This window comes from Acyrthosiphon pisum, chromosome X (genome assembly GCF_005508785.2).
Source record: "Acyrthosiphon pisum isolate AL4f chromosome X, pea_aphid_22Mar2018_4r6ur, whole genome shotgun sequence".
In the NCBI taxonomy this organism is placed as follows: Eukaryota; Metazoa; Arthropoda; class Insecta; order Hemiptera; family Aphididae; genus Acyrthosiphon; species Acyrthosiphon pisum.
The window spans coordinates 19,148,375-19,153,657 of NC_042493.1; the positions used below are offsets into that span (position 1 = coordinate 19,148,375).

The 5,283-nt window shown below is 27.4% G+C and overlaps 1 protein-coding gene across 1 annotated transcript in view; it reads right to left on the minus strand.

Moving 5' to 3' along the window:
- LOC100159201 (lachesin) overlaps window positions 1-1,914 on the minus strand; it is an 18,459-nt gene extending 16,545 nt beyond the window's left edge. The window contains exon 1 of the mRNA XM_016800938.2: window positions 1,683-1,914. The gene's annotated coding sequence lies outside the window, so the exon portion shown is untranslated. The remainder of the gene's footprint in view (window positions 1-1,682) is intronic.
- Window positions 1,915-5,283: the final 3,369 nt, after the last annotated feature.

The window sequence follows — 5,283 nt, forward strand, 5'->3', positions numbered from 1 at the left end:
ATTTTGCGTAAATTCCCGGTTTTCCTTAATTTTTCTTTGGTTTTTCTTGGCGCTTTTGAAAATTACTGGGAATTTTAAATTTTGACCTACCCAATGCGGCAATGCACCAACGATATTCACTTTCCAATCGAACAAGATACTAAAGTTGAAAATCGAAGCATTATTTCGACTACTTATCGTGTACATACACACAAAAAAAAAAAAAAAAAACACACACATCATTGTAAAATCAATACATTCATCGTTCCACTCAGAATCTAAAAATATGTAATCTATATGTAGTTATATTATATAGTTATAACTTATAGCCTATAGGTATTTAAAGTAAGATGAGCGAACGAGTGGTATATGGTGAGGCAGAGCGTAAATATTGGTCCACTATTGCACGTCACCGATCATCTAAATTTTAATTAACTACATAATATGATATTATTATAAACTACATAGCCGAAATATTTCAAATAATATTCTGCTTAGGAATATGATATTTAATTTGTGTGTTATTGTATAAAAAAGTAAAAGCTTAAAAGATATATTTCTTAAAGAAGATTTTTATTTTTTATTACTTACAATTATGTAAAACAAATATTTTAAAAAACTATATAAGTTAAAATAAAGTGTAAAAGTTGACGAATTTTTATTTTAAGCAGGCAGAAAGTACAACCGTGATCGTAAGCCTAGAGAAGAGCTTGTAGAATCAGAATATACTACCTACCTATCTAGCAGTTCTGATACGCTGAATTAACAAATCGAAATTACGGTTTACGTGTACAATGTAGGTATTTCAGCATTTGGAATAATGAAACAATGGAATGATTGGAATATGTTGTAGACGTGATAACTATGTAGTAGACGTCGGTTGATTATCATTCAAAAAAATATAATAACGTACAATTAATACGATAAATATAAAAACAATTCTTGTCGATGGTTATATATTAAAATCTGATGTTAAAGTTAAGAATCAGTATGATTCTCAACATTTATAACTACTGGAGACTAATATCAGATACAGATATTAAAATCATGCTATTACCTTCCTCTAGGTATTCGGACGGCTCTCGAGATCGTGATTTTGTTATTATATATTATATTATTAATGGTAAATTATAACACAATTTGAAAATGTTGCAAGAAAAACAATATATTTATGTTGAGAGTATTCATTAAATATAATTGTATCATGATTCTCAATTCCCAAGTATTTTCTAATTTTTATTTATGCTTTACATATATGTAATTTAATGGGAAAATGTTTAAAGGAAATTAATTTTATTTCTAGGATATTTGTCAAGCTATTTATTTATTATATATTATTATATATTTTTATACTTGTCAATTATGTATATTTAAGTAAAATATTTGTATTAATAAAAATGTTCAATTAAAAAAAAGTGCTTATTTTTAAAGCATAGGCCTATTTGTACTTTTTTAAGCGCATAAGTGCATGCATATTTAGTAGGTACTTAATAAGTGAATAAAGTTCCGTGCCCTAATAATAACTCACTTAAAACTGACTACCTAATCGTAAAAAACCATAAAACATTAAAACGATTACAGATAATATTCTTGCCATCACTAACCATCAGGTATCAAGGTTTAAAATAAGTCGATTCACTTTAATGTTTAAACTAACGGAGCTAACCGTGATCTACTAAGCTTAAAATGTTTATGTTACGCACTTGTAAGACGATGACAACACAGCGGGTGTGGCGTCCTCTTAAGTGCCTTACTTGACTCGCAGCAGCTGTCCCTGGGTTATGCTGTAGCAGTTTTAGGTGACACAAAGTAATACTTCAAAATACACAAATCGAAATAATAATTAACACACATTGATTATTACTCCTCATAAAGAGTCCAGTTTTCGCTCGTAGGATTGGGAGGTTGTTACTGAAATGGCTGGTGCTCATGTACTGATTTAAGGGACGACATGGATATGCTGACCAGAAAGAAGCAGATCGAAGACGGTCGACGGAGGTTTTTTTTTGACCATTTTTTTTTCTCTTGTGGCATATAAGAAGCCGCACGCCCTACGCTCTATTGTGGCAAGTACGTGCAGATATCTTAACTCGTGGTCGTATAATACAGATCGTACCTTTTTGTCGGTGACAATGGTTTTATTGGGGTTGTCCAATTCCACGAACGACAGTCTGGCCGTTATTTATTATTCTATTACATTTTAGTTTAATTGTTATAATGGTGAGGGAGCATATCATTACAAAAGAGACTGAGCCACTTTGCTTCCAACTATTTAAAGAGAGATTGACACAAGGACACCATCAAATCACGCGTAGATACATAACAACAACATACGACAACTTGTATTAAAATTCGTATATAGATAACATTTATCGTGTATATAGCGTACGACACTGCTACCGAAATTAAAATATAAGATATAATTAAGTTTATAATGAAGGTCATTTTTTGTTTTACTATACTTTTCCTACGTGCAGTTTTACACAATATAATATATTATGTACCAGCCATAAGGTCGGATTGTAATATTTTGTTTTGAAATAACTAAACATAAAAGTTTTTATAATATACATTTATACATAACAGATTTTTCGTACATACTTAAATTCTAAAATAATAATATGAATAAAAATGTCTTTAATGATGTATTTTTAACATGTTCAGATCCGCGATTACCTACATATAGGTTATATAAGCTATATCGGCCCTCGGTACAAAATACGTCCGGTCGACTGCATGCCGATACGGCAACCAACGCCGTGCAATACGCTTAGCAACATACTTTATCAATTATTATAATTTATTTATTATATTTTTTTTTGAAAATAATATTTAAATAGTTTATCTTATTACCAGAATAAAATGTCGTAAATAAAATTATAATTCATATTATGTAACTAAAAATAAATTCAAGAGAGTGGTAAATATTATATTATGTAGGTATTATATTTTTTCAACATACATAGTATAGTAGTTATTACTACACTTTGTACTCTTATATGCATCCTATATGCATCAGAAAATATTTATAGCAAATATATTTTTATATTACTATAATGTTGTTAGTTGACAGTTGTTACATTTATTACATCAAAAAATCAAGTAATATTTTAACAATAATAATATATTTTTAATTATTATTATTATTATAGGTACAGAAATCGTAAATTCGTAAACGTAATATCGGGGAAAATAATTTAAAAAAAAGGTGGGCAAGTGAGTGTCAGTCTACACGTGGGTCACTGTATTGGATTGTGTTAAATTTGGATTCAATGATATAAGTAATATCATCGGTATAAGAAAAACGATTCTGAGCGAAGACTCTGATTTGATGATCTTATTGTGGATAAAGTAATTTATACATAACCTATTTACGTGAAACCTTGTTTTAAATATTCAATCCTTAGCTATAAAAGTTAAACATTTTATAAATTTTATTTTTTTTAAAATATTTTTGATCTGCTATTGTAACAATATATCAGGAGCCATGTATTACATTTTCATGCTTTTAGGCCCAACGAATAAAATTGTATTGATATTTAACGAAAAAAATTGAAATTTTAAATTGTCCGTAAAATCTCAAAACAAGTTAAAATATTTTGAAAATTGTATGGCGTATAGAAAATGAGAATATAAACATTCAGTGAAATTTTCATGTATCTATAGTTATTTGTTTTTGAATTACAACAAAATAAGAAAATCCTTAAATGAGAAATCGAGTGAATATCCAATGTTGTAAAAATTTGAACTTCAAACGCTTATAAAAATTTAATTTGACTTTCTAATGGGCATTTTTTTTTCTGATAAAATTTTACGAACTTGTAAGGAATCGTGTATTATATTTTCAAATATTAAATTTAAAAAAAAAAACTTTTTAGGAATTTCTAACTCAAAATAATTTGCACATTTTCGTAATTTTTATGTATTTTGTCAAGATTAGAACTTTAAATGATTATAAAAAAAAATTGTTACTATGGATTTTAATATTTTTCAAATATTATTGTAACAATATAGTAGCCTTGTATTAAATTTTCAAGCTTTTTTACCCAACAAATAAAGTTTTATTGACATTCATAGAAAAAAAACTAATAAAATTGGTAACTGATAATGTCCGTAAACAGTTCAAACCAAATCAAAATATTTTGAAAATGTTATCGAGTATAGAAAATGCGAATATAAATTACCAGTGAATATTGCATGGATTACGCGGTCATTTGTTTTAGAGATACACCAAAAACCAAAATTGATTTTGTAGAAAACCAATTTTGAGTAAAAATTCCCGTTTTCATAATTATTTATGTTGTTTTTCCCGGCGCTTTTGAAATTATTGGGAATTTTGACCTCCCGAACGCACCAACTAAATTCACTGTTGAAGAAAATTGAAGCAGTTTTACTGCCACAAACGGTGAACACAGACACAAAAAAACATACATCATTGATCATTGTAAAATCAATACATTCATCGCTCCACTCAGAATCTAAAATACCCATACCTATTAAAATAAAATAAAAAGCAACTATTATATTCTAGGGTTGACGGTTTTTTCGGTATACCGTCTGTTGTCTATATACCTATTGGTTTTTGCTCAAATAGATACCGCTGAAACAGCAATTTAGACTAATTTATATACCTACTGTTAAATTGTTTAATTATTTCTAGATAACATATTACCGAATGAAATACCAGATAATATGTTATGGAAATATCAATCAATTTTATATTTGATATCAGAAGTCTATATTATATTATTATGCGCGTGACGACTCATTGTAATAAATACATCATTACTTTGTTTTTAAATATTTATTATAATAATACATTTATATCAATAATTCAGCTTTAAGGCTAAATTGACGTTCATTAGTAGGTATATCATATATGGAAATTTAAAAATGCATATTGTAATAATAATAATCAAGAACATTAAATTGTTTTAATAATGATAATAATACATTATTATAAATTATTTAGGTATATAAATGTATTTTTTAAATTTATTGTGTTGATATTGTAGGTTAGGTTGTATAAGGTTTATTTGTTTTATTTATTATGCCCGTATTAGGTCATAAGGGCATAATTTAAATTAAAAAATTCACATTAGCATGTAATATATTTTTGTTACAATAACACTTGTAAATCTGTGACCTAGTTATCACCAATAGTTATTAGTTAATATTCATTGATTATTCATATTGTATGTTTATCTATTGCTTAGTGCTTACTGCTTTGTATATAATTATATAACCATGATCAATAGTAAACTAGATAATAGGTAGGTACTATCATAGGCGCACATAGGGGGG